The 19345-nt window shown below is 41.0% G+C and overlaps 1 long non-coding RNA gene across 2 annotated transcripts in view; it reads right to left on the reverse strand.

The window, feature by feature from the left end:
* Positions 1–12806: 12806 nt before the first annotated feature.
* The window catches only part of LOC138686845 (uncharacterized), a 96325-nt gene continuing 89786 nt past the window's right edge, over positions 12807–19345 (reverse strand). For both annotated transcript variants that reach the window (XR_011326159.1, XR_011326158.1), the window contains exons 3-4: positions 14763–14802; positions 12807–13158 (exon numbers count right to left, since the gene is read on the reverse strand). This is a non-coding gene — a long non-coding RNA (uncharacterized lncRNA). The remainder of the gene's footprint in view (positions 13159–14762; positions 14803–19345) is intronic.

Below are 19345 nucleotides of genomic sequence, written 5' to 3' on the forward strand. Positions count from 1 at the left end.
TAGATGGAATTCAGCTCAGAGGCAAACGTGTGTGGAAGTGTATAGGCTCTGTAGTTTGCACCAGGCCCTCTCTGAAGAGGTTTACTGCAAGAGACAACATAACTCATGGCAGCAAGATGTCAAGGTTCTCCCTCACATATACAGGCAAACAACCACGAATTTTCTTTTTATACCTTTAATGTTAGGTAACAACAAACAGTCATGAAATCTTCTTAAACAGATCCTACTGAGGGGTTTTCCTAATGCAGAGTCCATGCCCCATGCACACACTTTGTCAGTGCAGGCAGTATTTGCAAAAGTCCTGGTCTGACTCCAAAGGACTGACCTTTGTGGGGAAGAGCTGGAGAGGCAGTTGGGGCCCAGGGCCTGTCTGCGTGGCCACAGCCAAAAGCAGCTCACGATTCACTGCCTAGTCTGAGCGCTTGGAGAACATCAGGTCTAAAGGCATCCTTCAGTTAATCTTACACTGAGCCATATCTCTTGCAGGGTCTGTAGTGGTTTCCTTAAGAGAACAGAAGCTGAAGGGCCAAACTTTTTGCACCTACAGATTTTTAACCCAATCTTGACAGATAAAACCTCATAGTTAAGGGCTTACTAGCTGCCTGTTTTAGAAGAGCTTCTGGAAATTTTAATAGATGTGATTGTTCCCCAGAACTGTTAGAAACAGCTCTGTAGACTACAAAACACAGTTCTGCATTGCCTAAGGCTGGAGGTAGCTGCCACAGGTACTTCAGCTAGCTGGGAGATGAAAGACAGCTCACAGCAGCAGTCAGTGCTATAAAGGGTTGCCCCAAACTTAACAGAATAGAAAATACAAGAAGAATATAAATAGAACTAAAATTTAGCTATCAGTAGTATGTGAGGATGATTGCTCAACTGATTATGAAATGCTATAACAACTTAACCTCATGAGTTGCTTAATAAAGACTTAATGGGGGAAAATTCTGTTTTCAGAAATTAGTTTTGCTGAATATTTTTGTACAATGTGTGTTCAAAGCCAAAAATAGCAACAGGCATCACTGGGGTGAGGCAGAGTATCAAAAAACACTGCAGAAAATAAGCACTTGGAAGATGATGGGAAATATATTTGGGCCAATTTGCTTTTTATTTATACCAGCAAATTTAGGGGTTAAAGTCCAATCAATACTGGCGTTAGAATTATAAAGACAGAAAACTAATGGGAGATAAATGAATTGATTGAAGCTTTTATGCCTGCTTTTCCTGATGCAGGAAGGTAAAAAGAAAACAAGCTTTCAGAAATGAAAATAGAAATATGAAATTATGATATAGATTAAAATCCAGAGAAGATTGGCCAGAAAAATAGTAGACTTAAATGAGCATTAAAACAGCACCAGCTTGTTCTGGGGATCTCGTGCTATTTATTGCATGGTTTGCTAATGAAAGGTGCCAGACTCACTGTTCTTGCTGTATAACAACACACCAAGGGGTTCTGGATAGAATACAGGATGATACTAGGGTGTCTCAGAAGCATAGGCAAAGCCAAATAATGCCATCTGGTAGCCAGGTTTCAGTGAGTAAATGCAAAAGCTGGTGGAAGGTTATGACAAGCACACCAAAGCTTAATAATGCAGAGACATTAATCCTTTCTCCCCTGCCTGACTACCCCAGCAGAAAGTCTGCACCAGCCTGTTCTCTGTAAATGATTCAATTTACCTTTTTTTTTTGCCTGATCATGCTTGTGCATCGTTTAGCATGTTTTCAGCATTGCCCAAATAATAAATTAACAAGCAAATAGAAAAAACCCCAATCTATTACCTCAAACTCTAACTTCCCCAGGTACAATCTGTACCTAGAATTAATTTTGTGGTGGAAAACTGTAATCTTAATCAAAAAGAAGAAAAAGAAAGTGTCTTCTCTGATTACTTTCACCAGATATAAATATGGCATAAAGAGGTGTGGTTTTCCTTGTGATCATTTGGTGCAGTTCACTCCTCATGTACAGGATTATCAAAAAGTTTTACCTAAGTCTTTGCACTCCGACATGCCTCAAGGCTGGTGGAAAGGCAGGAATACTTGCAGATACCTGCTCCCAGAAGATGCTAACCAAGTACTTTGAATCCTAGGATCCCTTATCATGCCCTTTGCTGGGTCACTCCCATCACCAAAGGTTCCTCACAGCATCAAGATCAGGGTGACGATAGTTTGTGCAGATGCTCATCCTACTTTAAGGGCATCACCTTGTGCCTGACATAGGTGGGTCAGGACAGGGTTTCTTTCCAAAGGACCTGCAGGAGAACAAGATCTGTTCGACTCCGGTGCAAATAGTACAGAATATTGGCTGCGATAAAGGATCTACTAACCATCTTGCTCCAAACCATCCATGCCATCCAGGGCTGACCCTGAGCATATGGTACCTGTACTGCTACAGAGAGCCCACAATCCCTTCCCCTCTGCATTCAAATCCATCTTGCTTCCCATGCACGGGCCGTGTGCCACTTGCCAAGCTGCCCCTCTGCTCTCAGCTGCCATTTGGCTAATAACTGCTGTCTTCAAGCTGCCTGACATGCACAGCCAGGGCAGGGACTAACCTGAGCTGAAAGGCAGGCGATCCTCCCAGAGACAGCTCATCCTCCAGGGATGGAGAGTCGTGGTGAACCAGCCTGTGTTTTGGGAAGAATAAAAGCATGTTTTAACATGCACTGGGAACGAAGGAAAAAAACGACCATGCTGTGGGCTGAAGAGCTATTCTGGCCTCTGTTAATGAACAGATAAGATGCAGTGTTTTTAGATGGAAACCTAAATCCATAGTGGTTGGCTCTGAAACTGGCTGTGGCCCATGCCAGAGAGAGCGCTGCCGGGAAGACACCTGCATGTTGTTCTTCATCAAAGGCTGCTAGACCACCTCCATCAATGGCTGCTGGAGAAGGAGACTGAGCCCTCAAGGGAACAACTACATTCTCAAGATTCACCCCTCTGGAGCATGAACACATTTCTTGTACACAAGAAATGCAGATCCCTAGCAGAGACACCATCCGCTGCACTTTCTTTAAGGATCAAACTGTCTTTGTAGTCCTAATGAACTCTTCGGTAGATATGGAGGCATCAAAGCTGGTGGACAGGCTGTGAGATCATGTGATGGAAAACTGGGAGACAGGTCATGAATTGTTCAGTGTATAGAGGTGGTGCCTACCTATGGCAAGCTTATGACCCTCGCCTCTGCAGCCTGTAGAAGCCTGAACAAAAAAATACAAATTGTCCACAGTATCCACAGAGCAATGAAAATAGGCAATGGAATAGTGATATACATACTAGGATAGCCATATGTCCTTTAAATGTCCCCTCTGGCTTGCTGGATAATGCCCTTATGAATACTTGTAATTAATGGTAAGAACTGAGCTGAATACTTCCTAGTGATAGAAAATCTTTTTGAGCTAGGCCCTGTTATTTTAAAAAAGGAAAGTCTGATGCACCTGCCTGTAGTATGTGTGCTCAACTTGGGCACATGCAGCAGGCAGAACAAGCCAGGCGGGTGCCCATCCCAAGGGCCGGGGATCCAATTTTGGCATGTGCCCAGTAGCTGTGAGCTGGCCCTTGCTTTGGCCACTCACCCTGAGGTCTCAGAGTGCTTGGCAGGGTTCAGGACATGTGTTGCTCTGCTAACAAGGGTCACACTTGGTACGTTGGAAAGTTCATCAGCCAGGCCTGAAATTCTGTGTACGGAGGTAAGACGCTTGGTAAAGGGAACTTTAGAACATGAAACTAACAATTTTGTACAAAATATGCCTTTTCAGCCAGCAATAAGCTGAGCCAACATCCATGGCCCAATGCTTATTAATGCAATCCTCTGGGTTAGGTGCGCACAAGATAACTTTTTTCTGCATCAGTCCGTCAAGCTCATTTAAAGCAAACAGCACCCCTGCAACTTCTTGCAGAATGTGGTCGTTGTTGGTTGTGAAGTTACTTGAAATGGGAACACCCTCAGTGTTTTTCATTGTGGGAAAAATTTTACAGAGAAGCACCCAAGCAAGGCCAGTTTTGGACCTTGCAACTAACTTGGCTAGAACATCACTGATCTTGAGGGTAGCTCCCCAGTTGCCATTAAAAGGCCGAGGGAAGTAAGGTTGAAAACTCAGTTTCAGTTGATCACATGGAGCAGTGAGCTGAAGGCTGAATAAAAGCTCAGATGTTAAAGGCTCAGAAGCATGAAGCAGACTTTGGTTTGAAAAAGCCTAGGTCAGATTTCAAGAGGTGGTACCATAGTGTTTGACTTGGAAATCATGCAACACTGAACACCTCTCTCAGAAAACACACATCATTCAAATATTTCCGGCATTTTTACTGATAACCTGTAATACAAATCAGCTTGTTCTGGAGTGTCTTAAGGTATTCAATAGGTGCTGACTTGATTGCATTCCAGAGGAACTGCTCTGAGGCATGGAGAAGGATGTTGAATATAACTATCATTCTCATGGTGGAAAACATGTCATTTTATTTCCAACCAGCCTATGTACTTCCATATCAGAGAAGAGTTGCTGGCCATGCCATGTCAACCTCTCATTTCCTGCCAGAATACTGGAGGGACTCCTTCATGTGTAAGTTTCCTTGGCACATATTTTTTAATCCATCTAGCACAATATATGCAAACCTGCCCAGCCAGGATATTCTTCCTCCTCTCCATACTTACTCTCCTGTTCAAAGCAGGGAGTGCTCCTGCAGTGGCCCGTTTGCCAGTAAGTTAAGCTCTGCAGTGTAAACCCCTGTAGATTCATGAAGATAAGTACAGCTTTCACTCCTCTGTGCTCCCTTTGGGCCTCCATCTGGCTTGCCTTGTCCTTTTGTGCCTATTTCATCTGACTGTCTTAAGTGTGATAGAGACTCCTGTCATATATCCTGACCAGTGCCCTGGTCATATGTTGCTCTGAAAACACTGAAGCGGGTATTGGATGGTCAAGGCGCCTTCAGCTCAGCAGAAACTCTGGAGCCCTCCAGGAAATATTTCAGTGAAGCTGAGGTGATGGGTGGAAAAAGGCAGCAAGGCTGGGGAGGGAAGACAGGCATATTTTTTGTTATTTTAAACACGCGTACTTGTCTTGAATCATAATGGGAATTTGGGTGGAAAGCACAGCTGGGAGGACAGAGGGAGAGGCTTATTTTTATTATGAAAATATATGCTAATTGTGGCTTAAAGCAGGGAGGGAGGTTGGGACAGTATATCATGGACAAGCCACCTGCAGTGGAGGTGCGGAAGGAAGAGAAGTGTAAAAGGATACCTTTTTTCATATCTGTCAATTGAAAACATATCTATTTCTTCTCTAGTGACTGAACACCAGCTAGCCAGGCACCCTCAGAGCACTGAGTAACTCAGATTCAGCTCTGCTTCTGGCAATAGGTTTTCTGGCTTGGTTCTAGCACCTTTTATTTAGACTTGTGTGAACAATTGTTTTGGGGTGGAATGAAATGTTTCAGATGACCCAAAACTGACATTTGTTTTCACTGAATCTTCTAAAAAGCATATTCTTTCCCTTTCAGGCATCAATTTGTATTATGTTTGTGTTTGTTTAAAGCCAAGTAGTGGAAATGCAGAGGGGCATGATTTATATATGCAAGAAATTGGAAAAAGTTATCTTCTTTCTCAGCAATGAAAGATCCAGGAATGTCCACATAACTCTCCCATGTTGTAAGAGAAATCTGAGCCTTTTACTTTCTGAGAAACTTTCAACCCCTAGGGTATGGGTGATTCTGAGCAGCAAGGTATCTGGCCAGGACTCTGTATTAAATGCCTGACTAAGTATTGGTATTGGTGCTGATAAGAAGTCAGGCACCCAGTTGCTCCACACGTTGGGTAAATGTCCAAATGCTCTTTTTCTCAATGGTTACGGTAGAGCTCCATACAAAATAGAATAGCTTCATCAGGAGAGACCCATAGCATGTTGTTAATTAATCTCAAACTGTTTGGCAGAGAGAGTTCAGGCAGCAACTCAAAGAGCATTATTTGAGTTAATAGACTAATTGCTGCTGGTCTGAGTTTTTTGGAGCCTTAGTTTATTTTTATTAATACTCAGAATGTAAATGTGGGTCCCTAGCACAATGTTATCTGGGGGCCTCAGATGCAATCTTGTTGAGATGTGCTGGAGGGGTTCTACCAAAAGTGCCAGGACATACATCTTGTTCTGTAGTAAACCATATAAAACTCCAATGGGCCCGGTACCTCTTCTGAAATAGTAAAAGAAGCTCCACTGCTTCCATCTACTATTCTAGTTTCCTCTTAACCTAAATGATTCAGCCCTGCTCCTCTGGAAATGGCTCTTGGGCCAGTGACCCTCAAGAGGAAATACAGCAGGATTTTTTTTTCATTTTGTTTCTTTTAAGTATTGTAGGCAGCTAAAAAAGCAGAAGAGCTCATAATTCCCACTGAGTACCTTCTGCTTTCACCTTTGAAAAAATCCTGCTGTGATTCTAACTGCATTGTTTAGGTGTCTAATACCTCTGAAATCTACTCCTAAACCACTTCATCCGTCATGCAGCAAACTGCAGTATTTTATGGCTGGCTGAATGAGAAAAAGGCACATTAAGAAGCAGATGAAAAGTAAAATTTGGGTTGTTACTCTCTCAGTTACAAGAACCAAGAGGGAATTTTGGTGAGGGAGGAAAGAAGGAAAGGAAAAACGTTAGGGATATACTGATATACTCTGAGTCTATGGTCAAGTTTTTCCTACTCTCCCACTTGCACCAGACAATGAGAACTTGTTTTTTTTATGTGAATTATCATTAACCACAACTTGACTGCTCTATTCTGCTTACCCAGTAAGCACACTTAACAGCCTCTGACAACACTCGTAACCTGCCTATGTTTACTGGGATAATTTCAGTACGAAAAACACTACATAAAAATCAAACTCTTCTCCAGCTCTTTTGACACGGTTTGTCATGAAAATACAGTAAGCAGATAGTTATAGCTAGGATTAATACATGAAGTCTCACAGACAAAACATTTTTCTTAGGCACGATGAAACGTTCTGCTAATTTTTTTGTTCTTCACACCCAAAAGTTGGCCAGGAGGTGCTCTTGAGAAGAGGTTTACAGTGAGCTTCACTGAGCTCTGCAGTGAAAAAAAAAGCTCCTAAGGGACCATGCATGAAGCAATATAGAGGGTGAGTCAATTAGAAAATCATCCATGTCATGTGATGCAGGAAGTCCTGTGGCTGTTATATATACTACAGTTTTCCCATAAATAGAAGTGAGGAAATTGTTGCTCTAAAACTTGAATGTGTAGCTAATTTGAGCGTGATCTCACAGAGGGTTGTTGTGGAGTTCCTATTTGTTATTATTTGGTGATTAAGCATAGCTTGTACATCTGAAACTCTTTGTCTATTCATTCCGCTTTTAGACTTGTAGCAGCAGATGCCATACCAATTCACAACAGAAGATGATTCAAGCAGAGATTTCTCTCTATTTTGGGGATTTGCAAATGCTTCCTCAGCCCTCATAATTCTGCTCATTAATTCCTTGACTGCTGTCATAAATCTTGTATTTTGATAACTCACTCATTAGCCTAGACAAACAACATGCAACCCTTGGCAGAGCTCAGGACCCATCTTCTATATAGCAGATAGAAAGCAACAAAATATCTGGCTTCTTCACTGGAAATTTAAGCCTAATACATCTATACTTTGCTTTTCAGTGCCCAGAAAAATATATTGATGCTTGGATTTCCTAGGGTCAGGTCTTTTTTTCAGTTAGGCTACATCTTACCCTGGTGTACTTTCATTTCACTTAATGAGAGCTACTGTTTTCCAGTGAATAGAGAATCATCAATCATACATTGTCTTCAAACAAAATCCACAGACACTTTTCTTACTCTGAAGGAAACCCCTCCCTCCTTCTCTGAAGTCCCATATTTCACAAAGGTTTCCCACTATTCGGAGACTAACCAGTGACTGGAAATCTGTGTCTCCAAAGGCCATGGACTCAAGAAAATAAATAATTAGACTGCCACCAGCTGTTTAAGTTAAAAGTGATGTAACTGTTGAGATTTGTGCTTCTATATACACAAACAAGATAAGCAATGGTCAGGAAGGAGTTTTTCCTAACTACTAAATTATTTGACGTACTTAAATAAGAATTTTTAGTCAAGAAAACACACATACGAAAAATATTTGCCAGCATGAATAAATGTTAAAAGTTTGATCTTTGGTGTATAATCTGTAGCAGACATACAGAAACTGGTAGGAATTTATGAGGTTATTTCATTTTAAATTGTAATTCATGTATGATGAGAATATGGTTAACTGGGAATACTAATAGCATCAGTAAAGGACAGCTCTTTTACAGTACTGAAAAGCAAGTGCTAACCTATTTGTCTGCTACTTTGCAATCAAATTTCAACAGCAAAACTGCACAATCTTTTTCTGGAATCTTGACATTACCATGAACTTATTTTTCTCATATCTATTCAGAGAGAAAACAAAAAAGGATTCTGTAAGTCCTAACATCCCTGAAAGTCTTCCTAAATCTCAAAGTCACTGTCCGAAAGGACCTATTTAAAAGGGGCACACAGTGAGTAAGGCCTTCATTGTCAAGCTGCACGTGAACAAGTTATTTGCATGTTACCAGTTACATGCTGTCGTCAGTTTTGCCATTCACTGTGACAAGGAACATGCTTTGATCTGGACACTTTGGGTCTGGGCCACAGCCATATTATCTATACCACTGGTGTTAACATATGTAGCTAAATGATTGCTATAGCACCAAAATTTTTAACCATGATGAGGCTCAGAATGAAATTACATAATGAGTTATTCCCCAAAAAGTGCTGAGGGTGGCTTTTGAGGGTTTCCAGACCACGTTTCAAGTGATGTTTATGTACACACATCGCAGTGATCCACCCGGAAATCCAAGCCTTGCTAATAAAATACTATTTTATTTTAAGTCAAGTGAAAGTATTGGGAACAACCTGTTTTCTTGATAGACATTATATGAATCCCCTGCCTTCCTAAGGCTTTTTCCATGTCTTAGATTTTATGATTGACAAAATAATGACAGCTGCATCCTTTCTAAGTTCTTAAAGGAATGCAGCTAACACTACCCAGAAGGACAAATAGCCAGGGTTGAGGGGAGCTGGGAAGGGAGAGAGCTTGCATGGTTCAGGAAAACAAGCAGTGTAAAAGCTTCCTGAAAACATTCAACTAAAATATAATTACTAAAACCACTTTGAAAGGAGGGAGTTAAATTAATGAGTGTGGCTGTGATCATTCTCCTAGTTTAAATTACTCTGGTATAAATTAAATGAAACAGGACCTGGACTCTGCTAATTAACTACCCTACCCACAGGTGATCACAATATGTGCCATGTAAGATCCCTGCAAAAGCAAAATTTATACACCTAGAAATGACAAGTGTGCATATTAAAACCATTTTTGCAGTTTACAAGAACAGCAAAGTCCTTTGATAGCTAACAAGAAAAATTAAGGGGGGGGGCGTTGCATGGAGGAAATTCTGCATACATTTAGAAGTAATGATTTAGACAACATTTCCCTTGAATTAGTTCATTTTAAAAGAGAACAAAGGGTTTGTCCTGCTGGGTAGCTTTTCAGCAGGGATGCCCTGCCTGCCTTATTTCAGATCTGCAACATTATGTGGTTTCAATTAGTGGTAGCACTTGCAAAACTAGTAACACAGACATTTTGGCATGAAATCTGACTCCAAGGCGGTGAAGGGTACTTAAGATCTACTCAGGGATGGGTGGAGAAATACAGTATATTTGAAACAGTGTTGATCATTTGTCATAATGGCATCACTTCTAAAAACCTCGCTGTATTTTTATAGGCTTGGCTTTTCATTTCTTCTTTGCCTCCCTGTTTAGAATTTGCTTTCTGCTTATCTAGCATCCCTATTTCCTGTCTCTTTTGTCACCTGGCTACTTACTAGGCCCTCAGTTAAGTTCCTCTTCAGGCTTTTAGGGCAGCTGAGTGTCCTAGCTAAACATGCTCAAAATACTACAGTACTTACTTACAATGCTTAACATTTACAGAGTCCTCTTCATCTTCAAAGTCCTTTGCAAACACTAGTTACAATAAGAACAATCCTGCATTGTCAGGGACTGACTGGTTTAACAGTCTGTCCTTCCCCTTAATGTTGTGAAGCAATTACTAAAATATCCTTTCAAGGCAAATGTTAATTCGTTTAACTTTGCAGTCAGGAAAACTGACTTCTGTTGCTATTCCACATCACCGTAAGTGCCTCTTGTAATACATGTGCTGGCAGAAAAAAGCCTGTGCATGATTCAACGAAGTTTCCCAGTCCTGCTTATCCTAGATAGCTTGATAGGCAGGTGACATTTTGATGAGCAAAATAACAAATGTCACTGCTGTGGTGATAGACATATACAATATTCCAAATATCCACTGAAAGAGAAGTGTTTAATACAGGAATGAAAAAGGCAACTGCTTGACAGGATTTGAACATGTATAACTATAATATTTTTAGCAATAAAGTAAATAATTTGTCTCACTGTCACATCTATCATGGTGCTAAAGTAGTTTTTTACCAAGACTTTCCTATATGTTACTCTAGCATGGTGATTGTCAACAAACATAGCATAGCTGAAAGGAGACTACAGCACAGATATGAGGACTTTTTTTTCCAAGTGTTGCATGCCTAGTCTCCACTAAAGGACTTTTAGATTTGTTTTGGTAGTACTCAAGGTTGGAAATCAAAAAGAACCCTAAAGATTGTCACCATGTATTTGTTTTGATAGCCTAATGCTGGTAGTAGAATTTATAAAAAATCTTGCTTTAAAATCACTATGTATTTGGCAATGTTTGATTTTGATACTTGTGGTTGCTCTCAAGCTGAAACAAAATTTAGGAGCTGCAAGTGGAAATGAAATGGAAGTGTGGAAAATGCTGCTCATGTGAAAGCCCACAGTATTCATTTGCCGAGCTATTCACGTGTCTGGTCAACAGCATTTATTTTTATCAGTGTCTACCTTGACCTTGCTTGCACAGCCGTTTAGCCTTACTCTCACTCATGCTAGGAAGCAGCAACCTGAACTAAGGAGTGGAGGAGGGAGCAAAAGCATGAGATGTGGTTAGACTTTCTGATCCACTTAACAGAAATGAGAATATAAATGAGCACTTAGGCCACTGTGATCTAACTCATATGCAGTGTAGTTCAACTGATTTAGAGCTAGAATACCAAATTTACCCCACGCTTCTTCAAAGTCTCTGCAATGGGAGCATCTTATTTTGGTATCAGTCTTTCTTTTTACATGACAGGTAATCCACGATGATCCACATCATAATTTCATTGAGACTACTTAACAGCTTTATTGCAATTCTAGGAATAAAGATGATCGCATTTCACTGAATTAAGAGAGTAGGTTTAATGCACTGTGCCATTTGCCACCATCCTGATGGGCCTTTTTTGTGTGTGTGATTAATACATGTATTAATGCTAATAAAACACTTACGGAGTTTCCCAGATGTAGACATGGCCCCTTAATCCTTCCCTGTTCTGCTGGGGATAATCATTTTTACAACATGAGATCACTTGCACCAGTGAAGTGCATTTTAACACCTTTCGCTGTTATCTATATGAACTGATGATCCTAATAGAATCCCAGCAGTGCATTTAAACTTTATTTCCTAGGTTAATCAGGCTAAAAGACAGTTAACTAAGTTTCCCAAAGGGGGCCTTCTTTACATTAAAAAAAAAAAAGATGCTACTGGAATTGTTCATCACCAGAAATTTTGCTCATTGAGAAAAGAAAGGCAGCAACGTTACAAAAAGAAAGGGTGTTTTTGTCTTATAGCAGACAGCATGGCACACACACACACACAAAAAAAGAGAAATATTTTCTGAACAAAGAAGTCAGGCCAGTCCCCCTCTTTTTTTGATCTTTAATCCCTTCTCTCCCAAGTAGAATGGCAAAGGAGCCCTTCTCTCTTTCTAATAAATAGCTAGCAAAGGCAGGCATTCAATGCCATGTCCCTTTGATCAGCACAAAGCTGTCAGCTCCTGCCGCTTTTTTTTTCTACCAGCTCTTGTTCCTGGTTAAAAGTGGAAGTAATACCCGCTGAAAGAAATACCCTAGGTGTCCTGCAAATCATCAATCCTATTTTTTTCCTTGTTGTTTTTCAGTAGCCCACCCTCCTGGCCTGAGCAACCTCCTTACTAACACCCCTCTTCCTCTTTCCACCCTTTCTCCAGAATACCAGTTTCATTTGATACGCAATTCAATGTGCCAGTCTGACCTACTGGGACCTTGCTGTCTGAGACTCTACCACTGCGCAGACAGGGGAAACCTTCCTTCTAGCAATAAACAATGTTTACTTCCATACATTTATCTTCCTGTAAAGGAATTAAAAAATACTTCACAGACACAGCAAAGGGTTTTTTCGAAATTAGCTTTTAATAATTTATAATACAGCTCTAACTTTAAAAAAAGCAGAACCCAAACAACAAATAAAAAAATTACAGGTTGTGCTTGACCAAGTGTGAGATCCCATTTTGCTCCAATCTTCAGGCTGCTGCATTTCAGACGACATCATTGCATCTCAGCAGTAAACACTTTGCAAATATTGCTGCGTTCAGACAGGTCACTCTGCGCATTTTAAAGCAGTCTCCTTGTTTACCGCTCATATTATCTGCAGTCTGCATTTCTGCTCTTCACAGTGTCAGGACCGGATACACAGTTTGCAAATATTATGCAAAGGAAATAATTCACAAAGGCAAACAAAGGCAATCGAGTGTAGAACATGAGACCGGCTGCTAATGGGAGAGCAGGGCAGAAGCTTTGGTGTCTGTGTGTATGTGTATAAAGGGTTGGGGTGGGAGGAATGGGGGGAGTAAGGAAAAGCGACTGTATAAAAGATCATTATTACTAGACAATGTCATATCCTTAGTGACATGTAATGATGTTTAAATACCTTTGCCATTCCCCCCTGGTGATTGCTGCACTGGGTGCGTTCTGTGTGCTTATAGAGATACGTTTTTCAAAAATCAGGATGGAGTGAATGCTGCTCGTTGTTCTGGCTGCAAAATGTCAAACTGCAGTGGAAAGAAATACAGCATTGCAGTGGTGGTGCACTGAGGCCCCCGGTAGGAAAGCAGGAGCTATTAAGTGGAAAATTCCTGCAGAGGACGTGTTTCCATTTCTAATGCGAAGAAAGAGGGTGTTGTTTGAGGCTGGCAGGTCTGTGGAAAATACAGAAAACACAGGGAAGATGAGAAAATGACCTCATTGAACTCTGAGAACTTAAGCAAACAAACAGCTTCGGCCAACATACCACATTCTTGCAGTGCTTCTGCCCAAACAACAAATTGACCTATAAGTTATATAATCACCCACAAGCCCCCATGCCCCATGTAAATGGAGGGGGGGGGAGAAGGGGTTTTTCACGGGGCGGGGGCAGTCCAAGTAGTAAAACCTGCTGCATTAGGAAAGACTATATGGGGGTGAGCTGCCTGTCCTCCCACCACCACCACCTGCCCACCCGAAGTGGAGTACTCACATGAGGTTCAGGCTTAATTGCACTCTGAATACCAGCAGAATGATGGCACTAGTTGTTTATTATAGTATGAACTATTTCAGTACAGCATAAATTTTCCGTTTCAAAGGATCCTGAATGCCTGCAGGGAAGGGACTAGGTTTTGTGAGCAGAGGGTGGCCTCTGTGAAAGTTGGCGGGGTTTTCATCTTAGGGATGGTTAAAACTGTACTCTTTGAACTTGATTGGGGGGGCTCTGGGGAGCATGTTTAGGGTCTGAGTTTCCCCCTATAGAGGCCCCCTGTAGTGTTGCCTTGGACTGCCTGAGTTACCATTTTATATCAACTGAACAATTCCTAGTGTAAAAATGCAGGGGCTGGTTAGCCATGGGTTCTTCTGTGGTGGTTGTTCTACATAGCTACAGCCTGGCAGAAAGGGAAGGTGTATGCCAGCATCCCCAGCATCTGACTGTGCTGAAAGCTTTGATTTCATTGTACAAATGCTTGCCTCTGTGTTATTTCCAATAACTAATTAATTGAACATAATGGAAAGAAAGTTATTAATTGGCAGAACAGCAGATAAACCATAATTAATAGTTTACAATAATATTACTTACAAATCAGAAAAGGGCTTTTCTGTTAACTAATAGTACATTTGCTGTGGTAACATGTTCTCTACTACCATGTAGTTCTAATGTGCACTTTTAATGGATAGGGCTTTTTTTTTTTTTCTTGTTTACACTGTTAAATTCCATTGTCTCCCAGTTGCAGGTGATTTGATGCACATCCAAAACCTGCTCTGCCATCCAGCATTTTACATGGACTTTGCCTGTGATAGGCATGTTAGTTTTGAAAGGCCCTTGCAACTTTAAAGACTGCATGATGCTTTAAAGGAGAAGCATAGCTATGAGCAAATAAAGCGTTTGGTTTTGAAGGTGCATCTTTAAAGCATATGCATAGGAATGGGCAAGGTTCAAATATTAGCAGCAAAGAAAAAGCAGCTGACACGAGTGACAAACTACAGATGCACATTCAAATTTCATGTAAGCTGCTATTTAGATCCAGTGGTTTGATCCATTCTGTCATTAGATTAGGGACCACTAGCCATGAATACACTGAGGTATAATTCAGAAAACCCCAGCAGCTGTAAGGAGCTGACTAGATTCAGTGCTCAGCTTCCCTCACCAAAACATTTTAGAGTAAGACAAAGTGAATTAAAGATGGGTGCTGAGAAGAAAGTGAGACCATACCAAACTTGATCCAAAAATGCAATGCTTCCCTCTTTCAGGGTTTGAAAAATGGGATTAAATTACCATTTTTTCCTTTCCAGCAGTTTGACATCTCCTTCAATATCTGGAACACAGGGAAAAAAAATTACAGAATTACATACTACAAAAATTCTGTACATACCAGACTTTCAGCATTATTTTGTAGGCATACATTAAGTTGTTTGGACAAAGATGGGGGAATGTGGCTAAATCAAACTGAAATTCTCTCATAGCTGCTAAGTATTGCTTTTCAAGGCTCCAGATGCCAGTTATTTCAGATATGGAGGAGATAGTGTTGTAGTAATACAAACAGGAAATAATTCTCATCTATGTAGCTCAGATCTGAAAACCAATTTGCCCAGAATACAGCGCTGTTTCAGTTTAACCCTAAATGCCTGCATCCTGCAGCACAATGGCCAAAAGACATTCAAGAGCTCCACAGCGTTGTGTTATTCCCTTTCTGGGAATGTTTAACCAGGGCAAACTATATAGTGCAGCATTTCTGCACGATGCCATGGATTCTGTTTCTCTTTTCCTTGTGCTATGTAACTAAGGGGCACTGTAAGGGGCACACAACTTACAGACGAGAACAGCTTTCTCCTCCGCACTCTGACAGGAAATAAAAAGCTCCCAAAAAACTCAAGAGAAAAACAAACTTTGTGAATGACAAAAAGAAGCACTGCCAAAACACAAGAGTTTCCTGTACCTAATAAAAGGAAAAAGGCAGATTTTTGCTCATCCTTACCTTGTGGCTGCAAATGGCAAGAAAAAGAAAGACATAAGGAGTGCCCTGTGTATCCTTAGGGCTCTGGAGTTTAGCACCCATTGCAGGATGAACTCTTCTGAGGAGTGTGGGGCTTTGGTTACACTTTCCCTCTGCTTTTTATGTTCTCTTTTACATAGCAGACTCGGCTCATATCAGAGCTTCTGTTTTGTGTTCACTTTAGAAGACTTCAGATATCTAAAGTGACTTCTAAGAGACTGTTTTAAATAAAAACTTAGATAAATCTGGGTGATGAAGTACAAACCTAAGCCAAGGAGATTGCAGGCAAGCCATGTTCATCTCAGTCATTCATGCACCTCGGTCCAGCCCTACCTTACGCTTTCAGAAGTGAGCAGAAATGCCTGGTCAAACTAACCTGTGCAGGAGTTTCATGAAGCACAAAAATAGGTAACAATAAACCAAAAAATGCAGTTTTGTGAGTTGCCCTTCTTTGTGTCACAGTATCAAAAGACATGGAGTAAAAGAGCCACAGAAATAATTGATCGAGATCTGGCCTGTAGTTCTTTGTTCTTTTATTTTAAATCATCAGATTCACCACAGCTGGGAAATGTGAGCTGTCAGCATGCCCAAGCTAGCTTCAGGACTGTCTACTTGTTCTGACCATAGTGAAAATAGGACACTTGGCCACTGACCACTGATGGAAGCACTGAATCCCCAGGATTTTACTATCACTGATCATATGGGTCTGGTTTCCTACCTTTTATGAATCTAAGAGCTTGAAAGAGGTTTTGAGATCATTGTGCTGAGTGTGAATCAGTCTCTTTCCTTGTTTTGCAGTTCAGATGACTCACAGTTTGGACAACTGGAGGATGAGGACCCCAGGACATGCTGAAGAGTAAGCTTACTGTTTTATCTGGATGCAGAAAGCAAGCCTGTTGGTCAGTGGTTTCATACTGAGGCAGGAACAAAAATGGGAACCTCACAGTAGGATGTATACACAGGACTTTCGTGGATTAAAATGTGTGTAACCTGCCCCAGCACTGACAAGATGAGACCTTTATCTGTCTCAGGAGTCATAGCTCAAGATGTGGGCCCTGCTTAGGAGCCATAGAAGGCAACAAGAATCATCAGGTGTTTAGAAACCATGTCTTGGGAAAGCATTGGGATTTCAAGCGCTTGAAGGGCAGCTGCAAAGAAGGAGGTAATCTGTGTTTTCCATGTCCATTGGAACAAGAATTGGCTCAAATTATATTAAGACAAGAGTTATCTTGGACTGTATTAAAAAGCTTATGTTGAGTGATAGGAGGAGGTACAAATGCAAAACTGAAAGCATTCTGCTGAATACAGATCCTCCCACGTACCAGAAGAAATAAATAAATCAGTCAGAGTGTGGGTCAGTTTATGCCTGGAAAAAAGTTTGGCTCAACCAGGGGTTGAGTGCTCTCAGCTAGTTTTGACTCAGCTGGGTGTTGCCAGCTGCTCATGAAAAAAGCAGGGTGGTACAACAGGCCCAACGTTTGAGAGTTACGGCATGATGGAAGGCTTTGGGAGGGCTTGGACCTTGTTGTTTTCCCAGCTTCTTGAAAGATCTAAGTCACAGTTGACCTCTACTGATATATGTATATATGTATTTTTCTTACAGCAATTGATCTGGCAACGAGGAGTGCTTGATTAGACTTTCTGCAGGCAGATCTGTTTGCAGTGCAAGAGCCTAACCATTAGAATTGAAACAAGCCTAAATTTGCCTCCTCTGTTGAAACAGTCAGTTTCAATAGAACTTCCTCCAGTTTTACAGCAGTGAAGCTAATTTAAATTGCATGTGAGGCAAGACAATACAGATACTAAAGATCTGAGTCAAGATCAATCAACCTCATGATTTCTCTTACCCAAATCTTAAGGAGAGCTCCTTGGAGATCATTAGTTTCTATAATGTGTATTACTAAAAGAAGTCCATGGGGTTTGGGGAGAAGCAATAAGTGAGGCTTTTAGTATACTCCCTTTTCTGCTTTTAGTTGTGATTCACATAATTAATGAGTATGATGCTAAACTCACTCCATCCAGCATGGCGGGGATGTTTCATAGTGTCACTAGCAAGTATTTAGTCTGATTCAGCCCTATAAGCCCCCCCCCCACACCTCACAGAAGCTAATTGTGTAATTGTGAGGATTAGGGCACACCAAGACACTCAAGCTCCACTCCTGTGGGTTTGGGGAGAAACAACATATTTAAGCATTCCAGCTACAGCTCCCTTGGCAATGTACATAACGACAAATCAGTAAAACTATGGGTTTCTGTTTTCTTAACCTTTCAGGACATTGACTCAATGAATACTTCCTTGAGGAAACAGTTCAGTCAACCAGATATACTCAAACACTTTTAAATCCAGCAGGCCTTTTCTCTGTACAAAACCAGCAGCAGTTGAATTCCATGTCAAACTGATCTCCCCGAGCATTAAAGGGTTTAATTCAAACACACACATGTACGATTAGGAAACCCTTCACAGAAGTCTGCATGAAAAAAAGACAGGAAAAACCAATCCCAAAACATCAAGGTTTCATATCATTATAAAGTTCCTGTAGATCAGAGGACACAGAGAAGAATACACAAGAAATTCTATAAAGCACGTAAGTACTCTTAAAAAACAAAACAATATTAGCATTTGCGTAGGTTATAGACAAAATATTGTTCCTGTCAGTTATAGCAATAACAATATCTATAGCAACTTTATAATGATTCCTCTGGGAATTTAAAATACTTCATAAATATTAACTAATACTGTGAAATAATATGTGCACCATCTTTGTGAAATACATGAGATCTGCCCCCAAGTTTATTCCACTGCTCAATAAACTGCAGCTTCTTGTGATGTTAAGCACATCTGCTCTTTAGCAGTGGCCATTCCATTGCACAGAAGTTTGGAAGAGGAACGTCCAGCTGAATGCATGTGCAGGGTGGTAGAAATCACTAGTCCTCACCTGTACCTCAAAAAGAGCTGGTGTAGATTTGGGGCTGTCATTAATAGGCAGAATTCATGAACATGCTCACAAGGCCTCAGTTAATAGCTGCAACAGCAATGGTATTCTGCAGGTTTATTTAAGACAATGGTCTGTCCCCTACTGTCTTCCTCAGAAGTTTAGGTTTATGAAAGGATTAAAACCTTTACCCTAGGGACCCTAGGGTGGGCTCATCAAATGATGTGTAGTGATTGTCTGAAGAGAACTTACCTTGCTTCCTCAGCGTACAAGTGACCTGATCTAGCTTTTTAGGAAAGCAAGAGAAACTATCAGTACCTATGATAAAACTATAACTATTCCTTAACTACTAGTGCACTGGTGCATGCTTACATACACAAAGGAAGAGATTGAAGCTACAAAAGTAAATCAGGGATCAAACAGACGTTGGTGCAGTCTAAAGCAATTACAGTTCATAACCCAGCTTTTTCCCCTTTCTCTCTGTAAGCTTTAATTTTTGTTATTTTCGAAAGGAGCCTGCATGATCTTCCCTTAGATCTTCCATCCTGTGATGGTGAGGCACCTTGTTGCATTTTGTAGCTTCAAGCAGATACAACAAGGAGTAAGTACACCTGCAAAATTGTTGAAGGCTCTTTAGCTTTAAACACCTAAGGCTCCATCACTCCAGCATTGCTCTCCATCGATGGAGAGTGCTCACCTTCTCCTCTGCAGCAGCTAGTATGTAAATCTCTGGGAAGCAGACCCCCCCCCGCCACCCTCAGCCTTAGCTCACAACAGTTTGTTAAAGATTATGCAGCATCCTCACTAACGCTTGGTTGCCAGGGCATCCTTGTTCCCTAGCCAACTACTATACTAAGGCTTTTCTGGCAGCCATCCAGCTGTGCTTCATTTAGGAACCTCTGCAGCAGTAAAGGATGTGTCTTCCCAATTTA

Source organism: Haliaeetus albicilla, chromosome 9 (genome assembly GCF_947461875.1).
Source record: "Haliaeetus albicilla chromosome 9, bHalAlb1.1, whole genome shotgun sequence".
Classification (NCBI taxonomy): domain Eukaryota; kingdom Metazoa; phylum Chordata; class Aves; order Accipitriformes; family Accipitridae; genus Haliaeetus; species Haliaeetus albicilla.